At 44.5% G+C, this 24938-nt stretch overlaps 1 long non-coding RNA gene and 1 pseudogene across 2 annotated transcripts; both read left to right on the top strand.

The window, feature by feature from the left end:
* The first annotated feature begins 1995 nt into the window (after positions 1–1995).
* On the top strand, positions 1996–2775 carry LOC120999080 (annotated as a pseudogene).
* A 6743-nt stretch (positions 2776–9518) lies between these two features.
* On the top strand, positions 9519–22263 carry LOC121000020. 2 transcript variants are annotated; one of them, XR_005778726.1, is made up of 4 exons: positions 9519–9593; positions 9690–10680; positions 16693–16698; positions 22253–22263. It is a non-coding gene; the product is annotated as an uncharacterized LOC121000020 (long non-coding RNA). The 2 variants fall into 2 exon arrangements; XR_005778725.1 differs by having other exon boundaries at positions 9559–10680.
* Positions 22264–24938: the final 2675 nt, after the last annotated feature.

The raw sequence follows: 24938 nt of genomic DNA, 5'->3' as shown, positions 1-24938 counted from the left end.
ATAGGTCCGTGAACCGTTGTCCGTCAAAAAAATAGGACAGGTCTTATTTTTTTGACGGACAGGAAACACGGATCACGGCCGCGGATGAACAACGGTGCATTTTACGAGTTTTCAACGGACCCATTGAAAGTCAATGGGTCTGCAGAAAATCACGGAAAACGGAACAACGACCACGGATGCACACAACGGTCGTGTGCATGAGGCCTAATACTGAGTAATGGCTGGATCTCCTCAGCACCCATAGAAGGCAGGTACTGATGCCGTGCAAGGCATTGGGCAGCCTGTGCATGGCATCGGGCTGCCTTGTCACCCATTGGGTCCCCGCCACAGCAGCGCGGGGACCCCTATGGGCTCCCTGACCAGCCGAAAACCCCTTCTATGCCGTGGTCCGCGCTGACTGGTCATAGAAGGGGTTAATCCGACGGCATCGGCTTTTACAGCGATGCCTGCGCATACAGCAGGGGCCCGGCTATCAGGGACTGCCGGTCCCCTGCAGTGATCGACCCGCACCGCTCCGGTGCCCGCCCGATCACCATGACGTAATAGTACGTCAAAAATGCGGCAAGTCACTTGCCGCCATGACGTACTATTACTTCATATGTCAGGAAGGGGTTAAAGGCTTGATGACTTTCAAGATAATATTAAGGCCTCTTTCACACGACCGTTTTTGTTTTCCATTTACGGGAAGTTTTTTGCGTTCCATATACGGTCCGTATACGGAACCATTTATTTCAATGGTTCCGCAAAAAAAACGGAATGTACTCCGTATGCAATCCGTTTCCGTATTTCAGTTTTTCCGTTCCATTGAAAGATAGCACATATCCTATTAGGGTCTATTCACACGTCCGTGTGTGTTTTGCGGATCCAGGGATCCGTGGATCCGCAAAACACGGACATCGGCGATGTGTGTTCCACATTTTTTGGACCGCACATCGTCAGCACTTAATAGAAAATGCCTATTATTGTCCGCAATTGCGGACAAGAATAGGACATGTTCTATTTTTTTCGGGAACGGAATTGCGGACCCAGAAGTGCGGATCCGCAACTGCGGATCCGGGCAGCACATCGTGCTGCCACATAGAAATGGATGGGTCAGCAATTCAGTTCCGAAAATGCGGAACGAAATTGCGGACGTGTGAATGGACCCTTTGTGCCCGCAAATCACGTTCCGTGGCTCCATTCAAGTCAATGGGTCTGAAAAAAAAAATGGAACAACGGAACAATGTCTTCCATATCCGTTCCGTTTTTGCGGAACCATCTATTGAAAATTTTATGCCGAGCCCAATTTTTTCTATGTAATTACTATATACTGTATATGCCATACGAAAAAATGGAACAGAAACCTACACACAATGGAAACAAAAAAACGGAACAACGGATCCGTGAAAAACGAACCGCAAAACACTGAAAAAGCCAAACGGTCATGTGCAAGAGGCCTTAGGAAAAGGACCTGTGAGATGAGCGGTCATTTGACATGCTTATATCATCAAAGGTCCTTAACTTCAAATTACATTATCTTTGAAGGTCCTTTAGCCTCTTATGCACACATGCATCTATGCCATAAATGTGCAAATTGCAGCAAAAACCACAATAAAACGATGATGTACAATAATCTTCAAACTCAGATGTGTGCAGAGCTGTGCATAAGTGCAGAACTGAAGGCTAAATTGCTGCTCCCTGTAGTCCGAGCATAGCGCCACCTGAGGCCATTGCCTCACAGACATTGCCTCATTAAGGATGCTCCTCTATGTATATGGTGCCTCCCATAAGGATCGCACATGTCGAATCTCAACACTAATCTTTTTGCTCTCAGGGAGATATTCTACTGCCATAGGTGTCTGGCAATGGTTTTCTCCCTTCACCCCATTCACTGCATATGCATGCCAAGCAGGGGCGTAGCTATAGGGGGTGCAGAGGTAGCAGTCGCTACCGGGCCCAGGAGGGGGCCCAAAGACCCTTGTGCCACATAAGAAGACACTGGTATTATAGGCCGCCATTTTGTAGCAGCAGTTATAAGGCTGGTTAGCGGGCCGCGCTCTGTCTTGCAGCTCGCCTGAGGTGGAGAGTTCGCAGAGGCCAGCAGCAGTGCTCGGCACGCTATTCTCACCCTAGAAAGCGCACTACCAACCGCTACCATGGCAGACATGAGCTACGGGCGCCCTCCACCTGACGTGGAGGGCATGACTTCGCTCAAAGTGGACAACCTGACGTACCGCACGTCCATGGAAACCCTGCGCCGCGTCTTCAAAAAAAAGTACGGCTGGGTGGGGAACGCTACACCAAGGAAAGCCGCGGCTTCGCCTTCGTCCGCTTCCACGACAAGCGCGACGCCGAGGACGCGATGGACGCCATGGACCGAGCCGTGCTGGGCGGCCGGGAGCTGCGGGTGCAGATGGCGCGCTACGGCGCCCACCTGACTCCCACCACAGCCGCCGAGGCCCCCCACCCCGGAGGTACGGAGACTACGGCCGCCGCAGCAGCAGGAGCCCAAGGCGAAGAAGACGCAGTCGGTCCAGAAGCAAGAGCCGATCAAGGTCACGTAGCCGATCACGCTACAGACGCTCCAAGTCCCGGTCCCGCACCAGATCCCGCTCCAGTTCCAAGTCTCGCTCTGCCCGGAGATCAAAGTCCAAGTCTTCCACTGTGTCCAGATCCCGCTCTCGCTCCACGTCTCGCTCTAGATCTAAGATGTCACCTCCGCCAAAGAACTCAAAATCCAGATCAAGATCACCATCTCCGCCCCCTAAAACTCCAGAGGAAGAGCCATCTACTTAGACTGGAGAGTCGTCTTAAAGGCACCCGCCCCGCTGGACCGGTCTGGGATGATAACTGTACAGTAAATGTACAGCCCTTGGAATTGTACATGGAGCAAGCAAACAGCCTTCCGAAAAGGTGGTTATCTGTATGATTTGTTTTTCTATACTTTTACCAGTTTAATTTGCGCCTCATGTGGCAGACTCTTATTTTATATGCCATTTTTGTTGCTATTCCAATTTCTTGTAATTTAGTGAACGACAACAGATTTTATTGTTGGCTTGGATGCTCGAGGTAAAACGTTGCTGTTTAATACACTGTCTTTCGGCCTCAGGCTGTCAGTCAATGGCTCCGCTTTGGATACAAAAGCTTAATTTAATAAATGTCAGTCATTTTCATGTATGTAACTGCATTTTAATGGGAGGTACTGAAATGCAAATGTATTTAGTATGCAATGCTGTTGTAAGAAGGGCGTGTTTTTATTTGACCACATCTCTAATCTTTTCTCTTGTGTATTTTTGTGCACTAGGCGCAGTTGTGTAGCAGTTGAGTATTGCTGGTTAGCTGTTAAGGTGGCGTGTTGCAGTGCAGAGTGCTTGGCTGTTTCCCGTTTTCTCCTGATTGCTCCTGTGTAACGCAGAAACACAAATGGCTGTTAGCATTCCTGACAACTGCACGTCCAGTCGCCCGGGCCTTGCATAAAATAACGGAGCATACAGTGAGCACCTCTAACTGATGATAAACACCTTCTTTTACAGAACCTTGTAAATCCGATGTCATGCAGGTGTCATTCTTTTTGTATGTACTGATATCTGGCTCTGTAACATTCTGTACTATAACCCCTCTTTATGTAGTTAATAAAAAGTGCATACTGGTCAAGTTACACCTCTGGCTGGAGGGAAGGGGTTAGGTCAAGAATTTGGCATGGGGGGGGGGTGCCATTTAAATTTTTGAAGCATGCATATATGTGGGGGAATCAGCAGAGAGCGCTGTCAGCCAAACAAGCAGCCGACAATCACGTTATCTGTTAACACTAAACACAGATATGTTTAATAGTGTTTTGTTTAGTTTTTTTGTAGATGTGATTGGTTGGCTTGTGTTAGCCATGGTACCCTAGTGGAGAGTTTTTTAGTCCGATGTAACATGTGGATGAAATTAAGACTCAAATTAGAAACTCTCCTGTTGATAATATAGTATTTTATAGTCTATATTTCTAACTACTAAGCTAATGATTCCCCTGCAGCACTGTTTTCTCTGCTGAAATATACATCTATGGGATTTCATTTAATTAGTACAATTAAACTAGAAATGGAGTCCTGGTTCTTCACTATGCTGTAAAAACTCCACAGCTAACTGCAAAACTAATTGACTAACTGACTGATGTCTGTTTGGTGGCTGAATACTGAAGGACCCAAGGTTGATATGTATGCATATATAGTCCCTTCTTTGTTTTCATATGCTTTGAGGGATATTTGTAACTAGCAGGAAGCCGAGCAATGTTTAAAGAGGACCTTTCACCTAAAAAAAAAATTCTAACTAAGACCATAGCTTTACTTACATGCCCCCATGATTTCTTGATCGTTATTTTTCTTTTCATACTAGGCCCCCGTTTGTCCGCTATGCTCCCCGGAATACTTCCCGCCGTTTATGTTAATGAGCTAGCCTCAAATGGGCTGGCTTTTTCTCGGCGTGCCTTACATCTTCTCCCTGGCACGGAGCGCATCCAATCAATTTTTTTTTTTGTATAAAATAAGCCCTGTGGCCCCACCTGTTATCATAATCTGCCATGGTTTACCCTCCTGCTTCTAAAAGCTATTTTCAGACACCCAGACAAGCTGTTCCAACTACTTGTTGATGGAGGAATCTCTTTACTTCTGGTGTCTTTGAAATCTTCACTCCAAGCTGTGTTTACCAGCTTGTAATCATCACTTTAGCCTCTGTCACATTACTGCTGCCTCAGGTTTTACCACTGCAAGTATTTTGTGAGAAAAAAAATATTAGCCATTCATAGTACATTCATAGTAGCCATTTTTGGACAAATTTATTGAAATATACGCTTCACAACCACCGCCCTCTTCCAATCATAAGTTGTGGACATTACTCTACGCCACTGTTGATGGTCATAATATATATTGGACAGTAGAGGCATTGCCCGAAATAGCACCCCCATCGACCATCGCATTACTACTGTTACTCACACCTTATTGCATTGAATTATGTACCCTGCAAATTAATAACATAAATGCATTTTTTTAATCATCAAAATAGATCCATAAAACAGGTATAAGAATGTATAGTGACGCATCAAGTATCATCGTTTTTTTTTTTTTTGTTTTTTTTTAGGATCTCTACACTGTTAGTAATCTATTCATATTTTCCAAATTTAAACCATTTGAAAAAGGTAATTATAATACAAAAATACTTTTTCGGTTATGTCTGTTATAGTAAGCAAAAAATAGTAATGATAATAATAGAAACCCATATACTCATTATTCTTCATTCATTTTTAATATTTCTAATTTTTTTGGTAAGGATTTGCGTTTTACAACCAGACCGGTAAGTTTCAATCCAACGTTCCTCGCTGGAAGAAGAAACATGTTCCGTAAAGTTTTGGAGTTCGGAAACCCTATCCATGGTTTCAAAAGTTTATTTGGCGGTTCAACTGTTAAACTGTTCTTTGTGTTTATACTTTTTAACACGAATGATGGTAAGTAAATACATTAGGTAAGTATTGAACAAGAAGCGAACGGAAAAATATTCCTTTAAAGAATCGACAATGGAAAAAAGAAGATTATGCCAATTTGTTTGCGCACAAAATTTATTCCCCGTTGGAATACATCTTTTAAGAGTTCTACGTTTTGACGATACCAAGTTTATTTTTACGGACAACATACATGGTAAGTTAACATTTAATTTTCATTATGTACGCACTCAGAATGTATTTACTAATCCCTTTTTTTTTTCACAGGAATTTGCAAAATGCCTTCAACGTGTTGGGTCAAAAACTGCAAATTTGTCCCAGGGCGAATGGTCAATGGCCATGAAATAAAATTACATAGCTTTCCATACAGTAAGGATAGAATTATAGAATGGTTGTCACTGCTAATGCCTTCTGATATTGAGAATGTTAATTATCTAGCAGAAGAAATTTTGGTATTAAAGCAAAAAAGATATAATAAGTATAGATTATGCTCTTTACATTTTGCTCCTAATAATTTCATTGTCAATGTTGGTGGCCGTGCACTTTGTGACAGTGCAAAGCCAACCGTATTTGAAAATTTATCAGATTTTGAGCGAAAAGTGCCTAAAACAAAAACGACTAAAGCAAAAGTTTCAGAACCACAATTAGACAACAGAGCATTATCATCTGAATCATCTGTAACTTTAGAGTCTAGTGGTCAAACTTCTTCGGTTTCATACCATGAAATTCAACATGTTACAGCCACTGAAGAAGGGGATACTTTAGCCCCGAAACGCGTCTGGTCTGACCCCCCAAGTTCTACTTTGTGTGAGTGCACCACACCGACCCTATTGAGGAACAAGTCCACATCGTCTTTAAAAAGCTGGTCTGAAACTTTTTATCTGGAGCTGCGACATCGCAACCGCATGAAACAAGCGGGACCGCGTGCAGCAAACTAATAACTAAACAGGTGACCCAAAACATCTACTGGGGGTTCTACCTGATTACAGTGAAAAACAGCAAAGTTCCGATAGACAGCAGAGGCTCCTTCCATACGTGAGGAACCTCCAAAAACCGGTAAGACTGTTCCTAAACTTATTTACCATCTTCTTGTGGGATTCCTCTCTGACTGAAAGCGGGACGCCGCCGAGTCAGCTACGGAGTAAGATACCATTCACTATAAACTGTATCTTTGCCCTGTCAGGGTCCGCTTCTGTTATACCGAACTGACATTTGTTTTACCTGGACCTTTATGATCTCTCCAGGACAGTGAACTTCTACATTTTAGTCCACACATTTTAGTATATTATATCATATTATATTTTACCTTTAGTTTGCGGCTCTTATTCTCATCAAGACTAACACTCTTATCTAGACTATACCTGTCTATATTATACTGTATTTCACTTATATATATTGTTGCTTTTATATGAGGTTGTCTTTTATGCATTAATCCTATCTACTTATTTATTTGTATCTGGAGTGTAGCTATTGGTCACAGATTGTACCGCTATTTTATTAGTGATCAATGCGCACGTCAACTACAAATATATAGAACTTTATATGAAGTGTTGCTCTATGTACACACGTTACATAATTTTACTGTCGCAAGTTTATATCTGATATTATTTACTTCACTACACTTATTGTCCTTTTATCTAATAAACATTAGCAACTAAGTATCCTTAGGTGTGCCCAGTCATTTTCTCTATGTTACAGACAATGTTGAAATTCCAACTACCAAATTCATGGACGCTTGCACTCAGACAGATTTTGATCTGACCAATTCTATACTTATTGGTATTGACCGAAATGTTGTGCTTACGGAAGAACAGTCCCCTGTACGTCCGTTTACCAATATAGTTATAGAATCTACACCTTTGCCGGAGTGTTCCACTACTGTAAATCAACCTAAAAATATAATTCCATTTGGTAATATTCTTTCTCCAATTTGTGGGAAAAATGACCACAACTTGGTGCAACAAGAACAGGTGGGTAACCGTGATGATGATAATGTTAGTGGAATATTTCCATTGACAGCTGAAATGGATGAGTCGGATAATGAGTACACTACTTCTCATGTAGACGGAGGCGAAGTTCTTGATTGTAGGGATACCTCATACGACCCTTTGATGGTTAGCCACTGTTCCTCTGATTTGTTAGCATTACAGTCCTTTGATGAAACTGATAATGAATCTTCCTTTCATGAACAACATGTTGAAGACATGGTTAATGAACCTAAATTCATAATTAACCAAAGTTGCCTAGATATCCTCTTACGGCAGGTGAAGTGTCAGTATCCCGAAGGTTGCAATCTGACCGTCAATTCATTTTCCAAACAAAGACAGGGTAGTGCTTTAATAGTTCGCGGGAGTTGCAGAAAAAGGGCACCAGTCTTTATTATGGAATACCCAACCAAAAATTGGTCGTTTTTGGAGTGGGAATGTCCTTTTGGCAGCATCAATCTTGTGCAGTGGACTAAACTTTCAAAAGGTGGACGAGTTGTTTAATATTTTTGGTTAGACAACATTTTCAGAGACAACCTTCTATAGATATCAAACGAGTTTTATTTTCCCTGCAATCGATATTGCCTGGCAGCAACAAAAGAGAAAATTTCAAGAAGAAATGCATACTTTTCCAATGTGTTTAGCTGGAGATGGCCAATGTGATAGTCCTGGTCACTCATCTAAATATTGTATTTATACTGTTATGGAACTGTATACTGAAAAAATTATCGATTTTGAAGTTGTTCATCGCAGCCAGTGCAATTCTTCGGTTGCAATGGAAAAGTTTGGTTTTAAAATAGTTATGGAAAGAGTGATTACCAATGGCTTTGACGTTTGTGTCTTTGTCTCTGATCGACATGTCAGTATACAAAAGGTGATGCGTGAGTTGTACCCTGACATAGATCATCAGTTTGACATTTGGCATTACGCAAAGTCAATAAAGAAAAAGTTGATAAAGGCAAGTAACGGAAGAGCTGGACAGGAACTCAAACCATGGATTGATAAAATTGTAAAACATTTCTGGTGGACCATGAAAACTTGTGATCACAACGAACTTTTCTTCAGGGAACGTTGGAATTCTGTTCTCTATCACATAGTCAACAAGCATGAGTGGGAGGATGGAGAACACTATAAAAAATGTTCCCATGCAGAATTAGAAATTCCAAACAGTTCTGTTTTATGGTTAAAAAAGGAAAGCAATGCTTTTCACAGATTAGAAGAGATTGTTCGAAATAAACAGTTTAACAGTGATGTTCCCCACTTGATCCGTAATTGCCACACGGGACCATTAGAAGCCTTCCATAGTCTAGTATTAAAATATCGTACTAAAAGGATACATTTTGGTATTGACGGCATGGAAGCACGAACAAAACTAGCCATCCTGGCACATAATAATAATATAGGAAGAGATCAAGCTGTTGTTCATGTACCAACATCAGTCTCCGCACCCATCGGTACCAAACAAACAAAATTAATTCTGCCAAAGGGAAAAAAACGCTGGACGGTGAAAAACGTCTATGAACCGATGAGTGTACAACATGTCGAGAATATTTTAGTCGACTGTTTGAAAATAGCCTTGGGAGACATAACTCCTGAATGGAACAGTCGAACACCCGATCTTCCGCCTAACATAGCAAATGTTGAGCGCCCAAAAAAAGCTGATATTGTACGTCAACATTGGTCTAGATTTGGCAAAAAATAAATAATTAAAAATCCATAAAAACCAAAAATTATTCTAAAAGTTCCAAAATTTTGTTTAGCTCATCCGTTACTTTCCGGTTTAGTTACGTTTACTAGTTATTCTTGTTATTAATTTTTACTATTTGAAAAGTTATTTTATATGCAGCTCAACAATGAAGTAGAGGATATGCGGTATCAACTCGACATCAAGAATTTATAAGGTAAGTATTATTATTTTATTTTTCTATTTTCTAAATCTAGAAAATCTTTATTTTACACTTCATGTACTTTACAGAGTGGTTTTTGAGAAAAAGCGATTTGTGAATCGTAAAGTGCCACAAACACTTGAAATTGAAAATGCTTGTACCTTTCAATGTATTTTTTTTTCAGACTTTTTTTGGACAGGTGGACAGCCGGCGCGTGGTAGAATAGCTCTCTAGCCGTGGAGTGTGATTTGTATCAGCGTCTCCACGGTAGGTGGTAGTTATTTGACTATCCCGTTGAGGACCGGTTTGTGTCTGCTTCTTTACCTCTCCATCCAATGCCTTACCAGTACTTTTCTCACTCAGGTGGAGAACCAGTACCAACCCATTCTTGACACGACCTGGACTCAAGACAGCGGACAACATGTGAGCGCACAGCAGTGTGAAGAGCCACAACCTTGCCGAGACCTCTGATGCTTCAGTTGCGTTTATTAATAAGTATATTTTTTTTCTTGACCTTTCCAGACTTTTTTGGACAGGTGGACAGCCGGCGCGTGGTAGAATAGCTCTCTAGCCGTGGAGTGTGATTTGTATCAGCGTCTCCACGGTAGGTGGTAGTTATTTGACTATCCCGTTGAGGACCGGTTTGTGTCTGCTTCTTTACCTCTCCATCCAATGCCTTACCAGTACTTTTCTCACTCAGGTGGAGAACCAGTACCAACCCATTCTTGACACGACCTGGACTCAAGACAGCGGACAACATGTGAGCGCACAGCAGTGTGAAGAGCCACAACCTTGCCGAGACCTCTGATGCTTCAGTTGCGTTTATTAATAAGTATATTTTTTTTCTTGACCTTTCCAGACTTTTTTGGACAGGTGGACAGCCGGCGCATGGTAGGAAAGCTCTCTAGCCGTGGAGTGTGATTTGTATCAGCGTCTCCACGGTAGGTGGTAGTTATTTGACTATCCCGTTGAGGTCCGGTTTGTGTCTGCTTCTTTACCTCTCCATCCAATGCCTTACCAGTACTTTTCTCACTCAGGTGGAGAACCAGTACCAACCCATTCTTGACACGACCTGGACTCAAGACAGCGGACAACATGTGAGCGCACAGCAGTGTGAAGAGCCACAACCTTGCCGAGACCTCTGATGCTTTTTTTACAACTTACATTTGCTGTAACCATGTCAGGAACTAAAAATTTTTTGTATGATATGTATAAATCATGGATCTCAAACTCATGGCCCTCCAGATGTTACAAAACTACAACTCTCATCATTCCCTGATAGCTGTAGTATGCCCAGGCAAGATGGGAGTTGTAGTTTTGCAACAGCTGGAGGGCCACGAGTTTGACATCCCTGGTATATATTAAGTAATATTTGCAAAATAAATTATATATAAATATCTAATATGTTTTTGGACAGATTTATATAAATATATATATTTGGAAGGGAAAGTATTTTCTTTTAAAAAAATAAAATTTATATGTGAATGTCCAAAAAAATTATGTGTGAGGATTGGTCAAGGCTATAAGGGGATATGGAGGAGGCCTTGTTAAAAAAAAAATATATATATATTTATATATAGTTCTAAATTTTTATTTTAAATTTTGTTTGGATGCACAAGTGTATACAGGTAGTATGACTTAGGTCTCTTTAAAAAGAACGTTTTTATGGTTCTGTTTACAGGCCTTTTACTTGCTTACGTAGACGGTCTGTATATCCAAAAGAATCGTTTTAATGGGTCAGTGAAAGATACCGACAGCACTACATGTGCTGTCAGCATCTGTCTCTGTTACGAGTCCCTTCAAAAATAATGCAACTTGTCCTCTTCTTGGCAGTTTTGAGTACAAGAATATGTCTGTTCATTATGGGCTGAGCCTTCAGCCAATAGTGGAAGGCACACAGGCAGCATCCGTGTTTTGCGTATCTGAAAATAGGCGAGCGTGAAGAACCAAACGTTTATTTGAAAGAGCCCAAGTTTTCATTTTAAAAATAATTTTATGAAATGTATTTATTTGTATAGTAAATAGTTTGTAACAATGGTGACATGTTTTATGCTGTTTCATTATATTCCGACAATCGTGTTCAAGTGTTATTATATAATAAATAACAGTATTCAAGTAAAAGTTAGTTTATTGTCATAAAATAAGATTTATTTAGTATTTTTTGGGAGAAAAAGGGAAAATAGACACAGAAAAAAATCTCTATAAGAAACATGGTCGTCGCTGTTAGTCCTAGTTTACAAGTACGTGTGTGCCCCATTGCCATGCAGCGGATCGATTTACTTTAATGGATCCGCCCGTAAGTATAGGACGAAACCCCCCTGAACCAGTAAGGTAGTGCTTCCAAGGTGTCCCGTTCCGCATCCATGATGAGAGCAGAGGTCTAACGACGACCCAAATGTTGCAAATAGAGTCTCATTTGCGTGTACTACAACATAATTCGTTGGTGAATTTTGGACAAATAAAAAAAATCAAGGAACCAGTATACACGTAACAGGTCAGCCACTGTAATAGGTTCAATTATGATGACAGATGCTCTTTATCTACTCCATGGCAAGATACTCCGCTGGCTCTTCTCTAAACATCAGAAACCCACAATAATCCTGCTCTGGGTCAGGGAAAACTTTTCTTATGACGGAAACAGCACAAGAAGGAATTGGTCTTCTTTTGGCCACGCCAAGATAGCCATGTATCCACGATGTGAACCCACGATAAGCTGTTTTTCTGAGTAACCTATAATGAAATAGTAAATACTTTAAAATTTTATTTTTAAACAAATTATCAGGTTTACATAGAATTGAATAGAAACTGAAAAGCCAAATTCAGGTTTCTGAATCAATTCAATAATCTGTTGAACCATCCTTTACAAACATTTACTAACCTGTTCAAATCTTTGTCCAGGGGTGGATGCAACACTTGACCTATTGACCTCATCGACACCTCCACTTTTCCTCGATCTTGACAGAATTGATGAAAGTAGTCATGTTCGATTATACATCCCATTTCTTCTAAATAAGGTTCAATATTTGAGACTTCTTGGCAGCATATTGATTCGACTGGCGTTGGCATTGGTTCACAATTGTTACAAGTACACCATAGCTTATTTCCAAGTCTGTAGTCTGACTCTTCAATTTCAACGTTGTCCTCCGAGTTTGAGGGTCTAGTGGGGTTTTCAGGAAAACAGGGTTCTGAATTGTCAGGACAACCATATTTTTCTTGGAGACGCTTTTTTATCCATTCCAACTAGACATGACAAAAAAAAATAATCAGAATTATCAAATAAATTCTAGTCAAAATTAAAATGCAAATGTAATACGTTTTTTACTTTTTCAGCTCTTGTTGTTGACGCACTCGATGATACTTGATGCGAGTCACTATCCATTCTTATACCTGTTTTAACAAAATAAAAAATTTGAGATTTTGATAATTAAAATAGTATTCATGGTATTCATTTGAAGGGTACATAATTCCATGTAATAAGGTGTGAGTAACAGTTATAATGAGATGGTCGATGGGGGTGCTATTTCGGGCAATGCCTCTACTGTCCGATATATATATTATGACCATCAACAAAACAGTGGCGGAGAGTAAGGATAACCCCCATCAATATTATTGCCATAGGGTCGGGGGGGGATCACCCCCATCATTATTATTGCCATAGGGTGGGGGGGTGAATCCCCCCCATCCTGCTCGTTTTCATAGGGGAGGGGGGATAACCCCCATCATTATTATTGCCATAGGGGAGGGGATCACCCCCATCAATATTATTGCCATAGGGTGGGGGGGTTGAATCCCCCCCATCATGCTTGTTGTCGGAGGGGGGATAACCCCCATCATTATTATTGCCATAGGGTGGGGGGGGTGAATCCCCCCCATCATGCTCGTTTCATAGGGGAGGGGGGGATAACCCCCATCATTATTATTGCCATAGGGGAGGGGGGATAACCCCCATCATTATTATTGCCATAGGGGAGGGGGGATAACCGCCATCATTATTATTGCCATAGGGGAGGGGGGATAACCCCCATCATTATTATTGCCATAGGGGAGGGGGGATAACCCCCATCATGCTCGTTTTTCTAGGGGGGGGTGAATCCCCCCCATCATGCTCGTTGTCATAGGGGAGGGGGGGATCACCCCCATCAATATTATTGCCATAGGGTGGGGGGGTTGAATCCCCCCATCATGCTCGTTGTCATAGGGGAGGGGGGATAACCCCCATCATGCTCGTTTGTCTAGGGGGGGATCACCCCCATCATTAGTATTGCCATAGGGTGGGGGGGGATCACCCCCATCATTAGTATTGCCATAGGGGAGGGGGGGATCACCCCCATCAATAATATTGCCATAGGGTGGGGGGGTGAATCCCCCCCATCATGCTCGTTGTCATAGGGGAGGGGGGATAACCCCCATCATGCTCGTTTGTCTAGGGGGGGATCACCCCCATCATTAGTATTGCCATAGGGTGGGGGGGGATCACCCCCATCATTATTATTGCCATAGGGTGGGGGGGTGAATCCCCCCCCATCATGCTCGTTGTCATAGGGGAGGGGGATAACCCCATCATGCTCGTTTGTCTAGGGGGGGGGATCACCCCCATCATTAGTATTGCCATAGGGGAGGGGGGGATCACCCCCATCAATAATATTGCCATAGGGTGGGGGGGTGAATCCCCCCCATCATGCTCGTTGTCATAGGGGAGGGGGGGATAACCCCCATCATGCTCGTTTGTCTAGGGGGGTACATAGGAACAACTTTGCTCGTTGTCTAGGGGTGTTTGACAAACTTACCTACGGGATCCGGGTGCTGCTGCTGCCGTCTCCGATGCTCACCGAGGAATGCAAGATGACGCCGGCTCCGGATAGACGAAATCGCTCCAGTTCTCTGAAGTCTCGCGAGAACTGGAGCGTCTTCTCCCTGGCTAAGAGCGGAGCGCGCTGATTGGATGCGCTCCGTGCCAGGGAGAAGATGTAAGGCACGCCGAGAAGAACTTTTAAAGCCAGCCCATTTGAGGCTAGCTCATTAACATAAACGGCGGGAAGTATTCCGGGGAGCATAGCGGACAAACGGGGGCCCAGTATGAAAAGAAAAATAACGATCAAGAAATCATGGGGGCATGTAAGTAAAGCTATGGTCTTAGTTTGAATTTTTTTTTTAGGTGAAAGGTCCTCTTTAAGGTGCAATCATCATTTAAAGTCATTGTCCCCTTTGAAAAATCACTATGTGCGCTATTAGAATATATGAAGCTAACAGTCAGGATGTTCTGGAAGATGCTGGTTAGTTAATACTATAAGAAGGCTACAAATTTTCTGTACTAAAAAGGTGGCAGTAAACATGAGATATTTCTTGGCAAATCCAGTCAATGTTGAAATATCAGCAGTCACATGGTTTACTCATGTAACTGCTTTCCTAACCATCCACGGAACCGGTCCAGTGCCTGTGCAGAAGAGGATGCAGCCATGGACAGTCATGTGAGTAAACCACCATTTTGCTTCCATGGATAGGGCCACTACAGTTCTCTTCTAGATGGGCAATTGGGGGTCTTGTTAACAGTATCCTATGAGGTTATTGTGGCAAAAAATTGACCGTATGGCCATTTAGGGGATATTCTATTAAAGTGGCTAACTCCTGTAATCATATATATCTTTCTAGTTTTCCTAGAAATTGAATGAACTAGGGACCCAGAGGTCCATCAAAAGCTTTATAGGTACCATGTAACTAACATACATTCTAACAATACTCATGAAAGTACCACCATATCATCTATATATTGACTGTAGCCAAGTTTAACTGCTCATTTTCATCAGTTGCTATATTATATAGTTGGGAAGAAAGGGATGCAAATAAGTTCTTAACAAGCTCTGCCTCTAATGCCACCACATGTAGACAGCTATCCTGTAAGTCAATGTTCAACCCTTTAAATAGGCCTTGAGACATGACTAGGATATTAAATAAGACAGTACCTTATCTGCAGACAGCTTTTTCAGGGTGATTGCCCTTCATCAGTGCAGAGCAGAGAATACTGGCTTAACTGGGTGAGAGGATTTGGCGGGCACTATCTCTCCTTGGGGAGAGAGCACCTTAATGGTGTGAGGAGACTTATAAGTCTTCTCACACCAATTAAGGCGCTCTCTCCCCAAAGAGAGACAGTGACCTATAATGCTATTATATAGTTCAGGACCAGTATCCCTGACAAAGGAGACCGAATTCTCTGAAACGCGTTATATTTCTTCTGGTTCCCAGAGTCTGCGGTACATGTGTGACGTCACACCAACACTTCAGGAAGCCCGTTCTGACTTCTAGGACGCAAGCGAATGCCGCCGTCTGCGGGATGTCGCCACGTGCAGAAGCCGAAGATGCAAGCAAGCAAGATTAAAGGGGTTGTCTCATCATGGACAATGGGGGCATATTTGTCAAGAGGCATCGGCTTCACGTTTCCCCTCCTCAGTGCCACCGGCGCCCTGCTGCTAGTACGGAGTGAGGACGTGCGCTGTGTCCTCGTCTCCACAGCAATGGGGGGCGGGGAGGACCAGGCCGCACTCACCTCCTTAGCGCGGTCGGCGTCCTCCACTCCTATGGCAACTGTAAGGAGTCCGAACTCCGAGCTGAGCACTCGGCGCTCGACTGGTTTCAGGGGAATGAGTCATGTGGCGCTGGCCACGTCACATGACTCCTCTTGCTGGGAATGAGTCATGTGGCGCTGGCCACGTCACATGACTACTCTTTCCCACTATATATACAAGCAACCTGCTGACCACAGGTTGCCTGTGAATATGGTCCTATCCAGAGTCCATAGTGTGATTCCGTGGCTTTTGACTCCCGACTCGTTGATCGTCTCCGTCCTTGCTTGCTCCTTGTGTCAGCTTCGCTTCTCCTGGCTTTTGACTTTGGCTTGTTTTTGACCCGTCTTTGCTTTTCCTCATGTACTCTAGTTACCTCCTGGTTCTGTCTCGGCTTGTTGACCATTCTATGTTTGTCTGTCTTGTTTCTCCCTCCGCACTTACCAAGGCTAGGGAACGCCGCCCAGTTGCACTCCGTTACTTAGGACGGATAGTACAAGTAGGCAGGGACAGGGGTGTGGGTCGAATCAGTGGTGCACCATCCCCTCCCCCTTTTTGTGACAATATCGCTAGTATATGCCCCCATTGTCTTATAGGTGCGGGTTCCACCGCTGGGAGCCGCACCTATATCGAGAATGGAGCCACGCAAGGTGGTGGCTAGAGGACTCCGGTCCGGCCACCACCAAGCCTGCTCCCCATATAAGTGAATAGGAACATACAGCGCCAGTGCCCCATAGAAAATGAATGGAGGGCAGCTGCGCATACGCCGTGCGCCCTCCTTCACTTGCGGGGCTCCGTTCTCAATATAGGTGTGGGTCCCAGCCGTGGAACCCGCACCTATAAGACAATGGGGTCATATCCTAGTGATATGCCCCCATTGTCCATGATGAGACAACCCCATCGGAGCTCATTGGCAGGACTAAATTACAGGATCGCTACAAATATAAATACAAACAAGGCAAGTGACTGTAGTAGACTATTTTTGGGACCTTTGGAACATTGCACTAAATTGTATAGACCAGAATAAGGCATAGAAGTTTCTTTGTGGGAGTCTTATTTCTATTTATATTGCAGTTGGCGCAATAGGTATCGGTGGGTTTGGAATATTAATATTAAACTGATATCAGCACCAATCCAACTGATATCCAACTGATATCCAACTGATATCAGCACCAATACCCCACAAGAAGTGATAGGTGCCTACTAGTTAGTGCCGGTTGATTGCCATTTATTGTTGTATATTCACCACATCAAGTACGGGCAGGTAACTTTTATTACAACCCAGCAGCTACACAGAAGCAATAGGGAAAATTATATTAATATTTAAAATAATCTATACTGATAGGATATTTGCTGCAGCACACTCAAAATATTAGGGAGCGCAGCAGTGGAACGTTATTTAAGTTGTGTGATTATATAGTTCACATACATTAGGCGTATATGTGTTATTTCAGAAGTATTTAAAGGGAACCTGTCACCAGTTTTATGGTGTCCTAACTAAGGGCAACATAAATAAGTGACTAATTCTCTTAGGAAAATGCTGGGTCACTTTCTTTAATTGACCCAGTCAATCTGCAAACATCTTGTATTGAAAAGCTCCAGCTGATAATGATGAGTCATGAATATTTATGAGCTTGAATGGGTCCGCAAATCCAGAGATCCGGAGATGCGGAATCGTGCGGAACGGAAGCACGGAACGGAACCCTACGGAAGCACTACGGAGTGCTTCCGTGGGGTTTTGTCCTGTACTTCCGTTCCGCAAAAAGATAGAACATGTCCTATCTTTTTGCGGAACTGCCGGATCGCGGACCCATTTAAGTGAATGGGTCTGTGATCCGCTGTGGCTGCCCCACGGACTGTGTTTGTTCATTTTGCGGGCCACAGCACGACCACGGGGTGCACACGTTCATGTGCAGGGGGCCTTAGTCAGTGTGCAATTTAAGGTAGAAATACATCCATCATTTTCTGGGGTTTGAAAAACACACTTTTTAAAAAAAAAAAACTGTATTTTCCAGATCTGCAAGTGTTAAATTCAAGTTTAATATATACAGCTTTCATATTCTGTTAGCAAAAAAATACTTTTTTGGCAATCTACAACATCTGTATTAGTCAGTGTGCAATTTAAGGTAGAAATACACCTATCATTTTCTGGGGTTTGAAAAACACACTCTTTTGACAAAAAACACTATTTTCAGGCCTTGCAGCATCAGCACGTGTGAAATTACAGGCTTATATACTGCTGTCAAATTCAGTTTTTAAGCAAACACTCATTTGGGCACAACATTTTTTATTGGCAGCCTTTGATGCAGATGTCATTGTGAGATACACCCTTAATACATTTGGGTTACATTCAGAGATTTTAAATACCGCCATTTGGTGCACCAATATTGAATTCAGGCCCTGTGAGATACCCCCTCTACATACAGGGGTTTGTATTAGGCATTTGAAATTCAGCCATTTGAAATACAGCCTTTTTGTGCAAAGATATATTTACTGCAGGCCTACACTGGTTCAGGGCGTATGTGATCCCCCCGATACATACAGGGGTTTAAATTAGACATTTGAAATACAGCATTTTTGTGCAAAGATATATTTACTGCAGGCCTACACTGGTTCAGGGCGTGTGTGATCCCCCCTATACATACAGGGGTTTGAATTAGGCATTTGAAATACAGCCATTCGAAATACAGCCTTTTTGTGCAAAGATATATTTTCTTCAGGCGTACAGAGGTTCAGGCCCTTTGAGATACCACCTTTACATACAGGGGTTTGAATTAGGCATTTGAAATACAGCCATTTGAAATACAGCCATTTTGTGCAAAGATATATTTACTGCAGGCCTACACTGGTTCAGGGCGTGTGTGATTCCCCCTATACATATACAGGGGTTTGAATTAGGCATTTGAAATACAGCCATTTTGTGCAAATATATATTTACTTCAGGCCTACAGAGGTTCAGGCCCTCTGAGATACCACCTCTACATACAGGGGTTTGAATTAGGCATTTGAAATACAGCCATTTGAAATACAGCCTTTTTGTGCAAAGATATATTTACTGAAGGCCTACACTGGTTCAGGGCGTGTGTGATCTCCCCTTTACATACAGGGGTTTGAATTAGGCATTTGAAATATAGCCTTTTTGTGCAAAGATATATTTACTAAAAGCCTACACTGGTTCAGGGCATGTGTGATCCCCCCTTTACATACAGGGGTTTGAATTAGGCATTTGAAATACAGCCTTTTTGTGCAAATATATATTTACTGCAGGCCTACACTGGTTCAGGGCGTGTGTGATCCCCCTATACATACAGGGGTTTGAATTAGGCATTTGAAATACAGCCATTTGAAATACAGCCTTTTTGTGCAAAGAAATCTTTAATTGAGGCCTAGTCTGGTTCAGGCCGTGTGAGATACACCCTTTACATACTGTCATTCTTTTCTACTATTAATTAAACACCCATTTTAGGGCAAGATCCTAAATTCAAAAAATATGAAGAGAGCGTCAAAAAAGGGACATGGCCCAGGTCGTGGTGCTGCTGGTGGAGCTCCTGTTGCAGGGAGAGGACGTGGTCGATCTGTGCTGGCTACACGCACAAGTGAAACCCCTTCCTCAGGCGCGAGTAGGCGACAAAACCTGCAGCGGTATTTGGTCGGGCCTAATGCTGCTCTACGAATGGTGAGACCTGAACAAGTACAGGCGATAGTAGATTGGGTTGCTGACAGTGCCTCCAGTTCCTTCACATTGTCTCCCACCCAGTGTCCTGCTGAAAGACCACAGTTGGCACCTGCAGCCGATGTCCATCAGTCTTTCACCTCACCCCCCTTGCAAATCAGCCAAGCAGTCTGAGCCCCAAGTCATGCAGCAGTCTCTTCTGCTTTTTGATGACTCTGTTAGCAGGGTTTCCCAGGGCCATCCACCTAGCCCTGCCCCAGAAGTAGAAGAGATTGAGTGCACCGATGCCCAACCACTTATTTTTCAAGATGAGTACATGGGAGGACCATCGCAGCACGTCTCGGATGATGACGAAACACAGGTGCCAACTGCTGGGGCTTTCGAAAGCGTGCAGACCGACAAGCAAGTCAGGGGTGAAGACTGGGTGGAAGATGATGTGGAGGATGATGAGGTCCTCGACCCCACATGGAATCAAGGTCATGCGAGTGACCAATGTAGTTTGGAGGAAGAGGCGGTGGTCGCACAGAGCCACCAGCACAGCAGAAGAGGGAGCAGGGTGCAAAAGCGGAGCGTCCGTCCTCTAGACAGTACGCCTCCTACTGCGCACCGCAGCAAGGGAACGAGAACACCAAAGTCAGCTCCAAGGAGTTCCCTGGCGTGGCAGTTCTTTAGACAATGTGCTGACGACAATACACGATTGGTTTGCACGCTGTGCAATCAGAGCCTGAAGCGAGGCATAAACGTTCTCAACCTGAGCACAACCTGCATGACCAGGCATTTAAGTGCAAAGCACGAGCTGCAGTGGAGTAGACACCTCAAAAACCGAGAAAGGTCTCTGGCTCCTCCTGCTTCCTCTTCTGCTGCAGTCGCGGCCTCTTTATCCACCTCTGGAGTGACAGTGCCACCTGGCACCACGCAAACAGAGGATCTGCCAGCAACACCAACACCTGGGTTACCAAGCATCTCCACAATGTCCCACGGAAGCGTTCAGCTCTCCATATCCCCAACGCTGGAGAGGAAGAGGAAGTACCCCCCTACCCACCCGCGATCCCTAGCCCTGAATGCCAGCATTTCTAAATTACTTGCCTTTGAAATGCTGTCATTCCGTCTGGTGGAGACGGATAGTTTGAAAGGCCTTATGGCGGTGGCTGTCCCACAGTACGTCGTGCCCAGCCACCACTACTTTTCAAGGCGAGCCATCCCTTCCCTTCACAACCAAGTAGGGGAAAAAATCAGGTGTGCACTGCGCAACGCCATCTGTGGCAAGGTGCACCTGACTACGGATACGTGGACCAGTAAGCACGGTCAGTGCCGTTATATCTCCATAACAGCACACTGGGTAAATGCAGTGGCGGCTGGGCCTGAGGGGGATAGCAGTTTGGCGCATGTCCTTCCACCACCGAGGATTGCAGGGCGCTTCAGTTTGCCTCCTGTTACTTCCTCCTCCTACTCTGCTTCCTCATCCTCTACCAGCTCCTCATCCGGTCAGCGTAACACCTTCACCACCAACTTCAGCACAGCCAGGGGTAAACGACAGCAGGCAGTTTTAAAACTTATCTGTTTGGGGGACAAACCCACACTGCGCAGGGGCCTTGAACAACAGACAGATGAGTGGTTTGTGCCAGTCAGCCTCAGCCTGGCCTGGTGGTGTGCGATAATGGGCGAAATCTCGTTGCAGCTCTGGGACTAGCCGGTTTGACGCACATCCCTTGCCTGGCGCATGTGCTGAATTTGGTGGTGCAGAGATTTCTTAAAAATTACCCCGACATGTCAGAGCTGCCGCATAAAGTGCGGGCCGTCTGTGCGCGCTTTCGGCGTTCTCATCCTGCTGCTGCTCGCCTGTCAGGGCTGCAGCGTAACTTCGGCCTTCCCGCTCACCGCCTCATATGCGACGTGCCCACAAGGTGGAACTCCACCTTGCACATGCCGGCCAGACTGTGCGAGCAGCAGCAGGCAATAGTGGAGTTTCAGCTGCAGCACGTACGGGTGAGTCGCTCGGCAGAACAGCACCACTTCACTACCAATGACTGGGCCTCCATGCGAGACCTGTGTTCCTTGTTGCGCTGTTTAGAGTACTCCACCAACATGGCCAGTGTCGATAACGCCGTTCTCAGTGTTACTATCCCACTTCTATGCCTCCTTGAAAAAACGCTCATGGCGATGATGGAAGAGGATGTGGCACAGGAGGAGGAGGAGGAAGAGGGATCATTTTGTAGGGTTTCCGGCCAGTCATTCCCAAGTGGCTCCGAGGGTGGGTTCCTGCACCCACAAACCCAAGGTACACAATTGTCCAGCCAGGGCACAGTTTTGGAGGATGAGGAGGTGGAGGATAAGGAGATGGAGGAGGAGGAACCATGTTCACAGCAGGGTGGCACCCAGACCAGCTCATGGCCATCACTGGTGCATGGCTGGGGGGATACAGAGGACATAGACGATACACCTCCCACAGAGGACAGCTTTTCGTTGCCTCTAGGCAGCCTTGCACACATGAGCGATTACATGCTGCAGTGTCTCCGCAACGACCGCAGAGTTGCCCACATTCTAACTTGTGCTGATTACTGGGTGGCCAAGCTGCTGGATCCCCGTTACAAGGACAACGTACCGTCCTTAATTCTGTCACTGGAACGTGATCGTAAGATGCGTGAGTACAAGCGCACGCTGGTAGACGCGCTGCTGGTGGCATTCCCACCTGACAGCGGGGGCACAGTGGAAGCACAAGGCGAAGGCAGAGGACGAGGAAGAGGTCAACAATGCAGCTGGGGCACCGCCAGCACATCAGAAGGCAGGGTTAGCTTGGCCGATATGTGGAAAAGCTTTGTCAGCAAGCCACAACAACCAGCACCACCAGCTGATATGGAACATCTTAGCAGGAGGCAGCATTTCACCAACATGGTGGAGCAGTATGTGTGCACACGCCTACACGTACTGAATGAAGGTTCTGCCCCCTTCAACTTCTGGGTCTCCAAAATGGGCACATAAACTTGCCCTTTACGCCTTGAAGGTGCTGGCCTGCCCTGCAGCCAGTCCATTATCTGAACGTGTGTTTAGCACGGCAGGGAACGCCATCACAGACAAGCGCAGCCGCCTGTCCACAGCAAACGTGGACAAGCTCACGTTCATTAAAATGAACCAGGCTTGGATCCCACAAGACTTGTCTGTACCTTGTGCAGAATAGACATGTATACCACCATCAAACATACATTCTTGTACTCAAGTCAAGTGCAATGATTCTTTGTTTTCTTTTTTTTTTATTTGTCACAATATTTTGGGGGCTACCTACCCCAATAAAAAATAAATAAAAAAACAAATCTCTCCTAAATCTCTCAAAATCCTCTGTTCTATGCTGGGTGACAAGATCCCCCTTTTGCCGTGAATTAACCCCTGCTGTGCCTGGGTGACAGTGGCCTAAATCTTTAAAAACCCTCTGTTCTATTGCTTGGTGACAAGAACCCCCTTTTGCCGTGAATGAACCCCTGCTGTGCCTGGGTGAGAGGGGCCAAAATCTCTCAAAATCCTCTGTTCTATTGCTGGGTGACATGAACCCCCTTTTTGCCGTAAATGAACCCCTGTTTTGCATTGCTGACAGGGAACTAAATTTAGTGAAAACATCTGTTACTGATCGGAAGATGCGCGACTACAAGCGCACGCTGATGATGGCATTCCCACCTGACAGCAGGGGCACAGTGGAAGCACAAGGCGAAGGCAGAGGAGGAGGAAGAGGTTGCCAATGCAGCTGGGGCACCACCAGCACCTGAGAAGGCAGGGTTAGCATGGCCAAAATGTGGAAAAGCTTTGTCAGCCTTGGAGGTGCTGACCTGCCCTGCAGCCAGTGTATAGTGCGAACGTGTGTTTAGCACGGCAGAGAGCATTATCACAGGCCGCAGCCAATGTGGACAAGCTTACGTCTATTAAAATGAACCAGGCATGGATCCCACAGGACTTGTCCGTACCTTGTGCAGAATAGTCATATATACCTGCCTCAACCATCCATTCTTGTACTCAAGTGCACTTATTCTTTGTTTTATTTTGCTATATGTCCCAATATTTTGGGGGATACCCCAATTTTAAAATAAAAAATAACACAAATCAGTGTTGGCTACCTATTCCTCCTTCACCGCCGCTTCCACCTACACCGCCACATCCACCCATCCACTGCCTATTCAACCTCCTACTCCTAGATCCAGATTGTTATTTTAAATTTTTCTGTATTTTATGTTATTTTAAGTCATTTCCCTATCCACATTTGTTTGCAGAACAGTTGTCATGCTCTTAAGCACATTCTGATGCCTTTTGCAGCCCTCTAGCCCTTTCCAGGAATATTTTAGAGCCATTTTAGTGCCTAAAAGTTCAGGTCCCCATTGACTTCAATGGGGTTCGGGTTCGGGGTCAAGTTCGGGTCCCGCACCCGAACTTTTTTTTCAAGTTCTTCCGAACTCGTCGAACCCGAACATCCAGGTGTCCGCTCAACTCTACTGGTGAGGCATTTTGTAGCATATTTTGGCACTAGTGGAGCTTGGAATCTATGCTTCACTGTGGTATCTGGTTCTGCTAGGTATTTTGTGCTGCAATATTGTATTTGGCATCGATGGGAAGGCATTTTGTACTGTACTGCAGTAGTGTAGTAGTAGCAGTGCCCTTGTAGAAAGTTAGGTGTTGTATTTAAATATGCCCCTAGTTCAATCAGTAGTGAGTGTGCTAGTGGAAGAAGTGAGAAGAAACTACATGTGCTCACTCCTGAGAGAACAAGGCCTTCATCCCAGAGAAATTTTCAGAGAGAAAACCATTTATACTTCACAATACTCCAGAGAAAGAAAGAACTAGAAGGTCCAGATTCTGCATGGCCGAGCATTTTCAAAACACCTTTCACTCTTGGACACTATCTGGCCCACAGTATCTTAATCCTGTCCCATCAGTTGGGAATTGCAACCAGCATTGCAAGAATAATATTTTCAGCCTTAGATTCTGCAGAGAGAAACTTTAAAGAGATAGTGAGGAGCAGTGCTACAACTCCCAGTCTGCACATTAGTAAAAAGAGATGTTTTATCTTCTACAAATGGCCTGGTCACTGACTCTAGCACCATTTGCCGGCCACTGCACCTACATCACCTGCCTTACACCCACACCAAATCCACACCACCAAGGACACCCATACTAGCATCAGGCAGAGGCCCAAACATCAGGGTGTTCCCCAAGGGAAGAAACAGTCTATCCTTCTATCACTACCCTGGCCCTAGGGAGCATCAGAGTGAGGATTGCCACTGTGAATAACTATTGCAGACAGAGCCACCACCACTCCCATTTCACACTCGCAGCCTGTGTGAAACAGGTTACCTTGAACTGCTCATTTGCCAGCATCTTGACACCATTTGTGGTAAGACCAAG

The sequence above is a fragment of the Bufo bufo genome, chromosome 4 (assembly GCF_905171765.1).
Source record: "Bufo bufo chromosome 4, aBufBuf1.1, whole genome shotgun sequence".
Taxonomy (NCBI): Eukaryota; Metazoa; Chordata; class Amphibia; order Anura; family Bufonidae; genus Bufo; species Bufo bufo.
The sequence above is the reverse complement of the archived record's forward strand: the minus strand, read 5'-3'. Positions and strand labels throughout refer to the sequence as shown.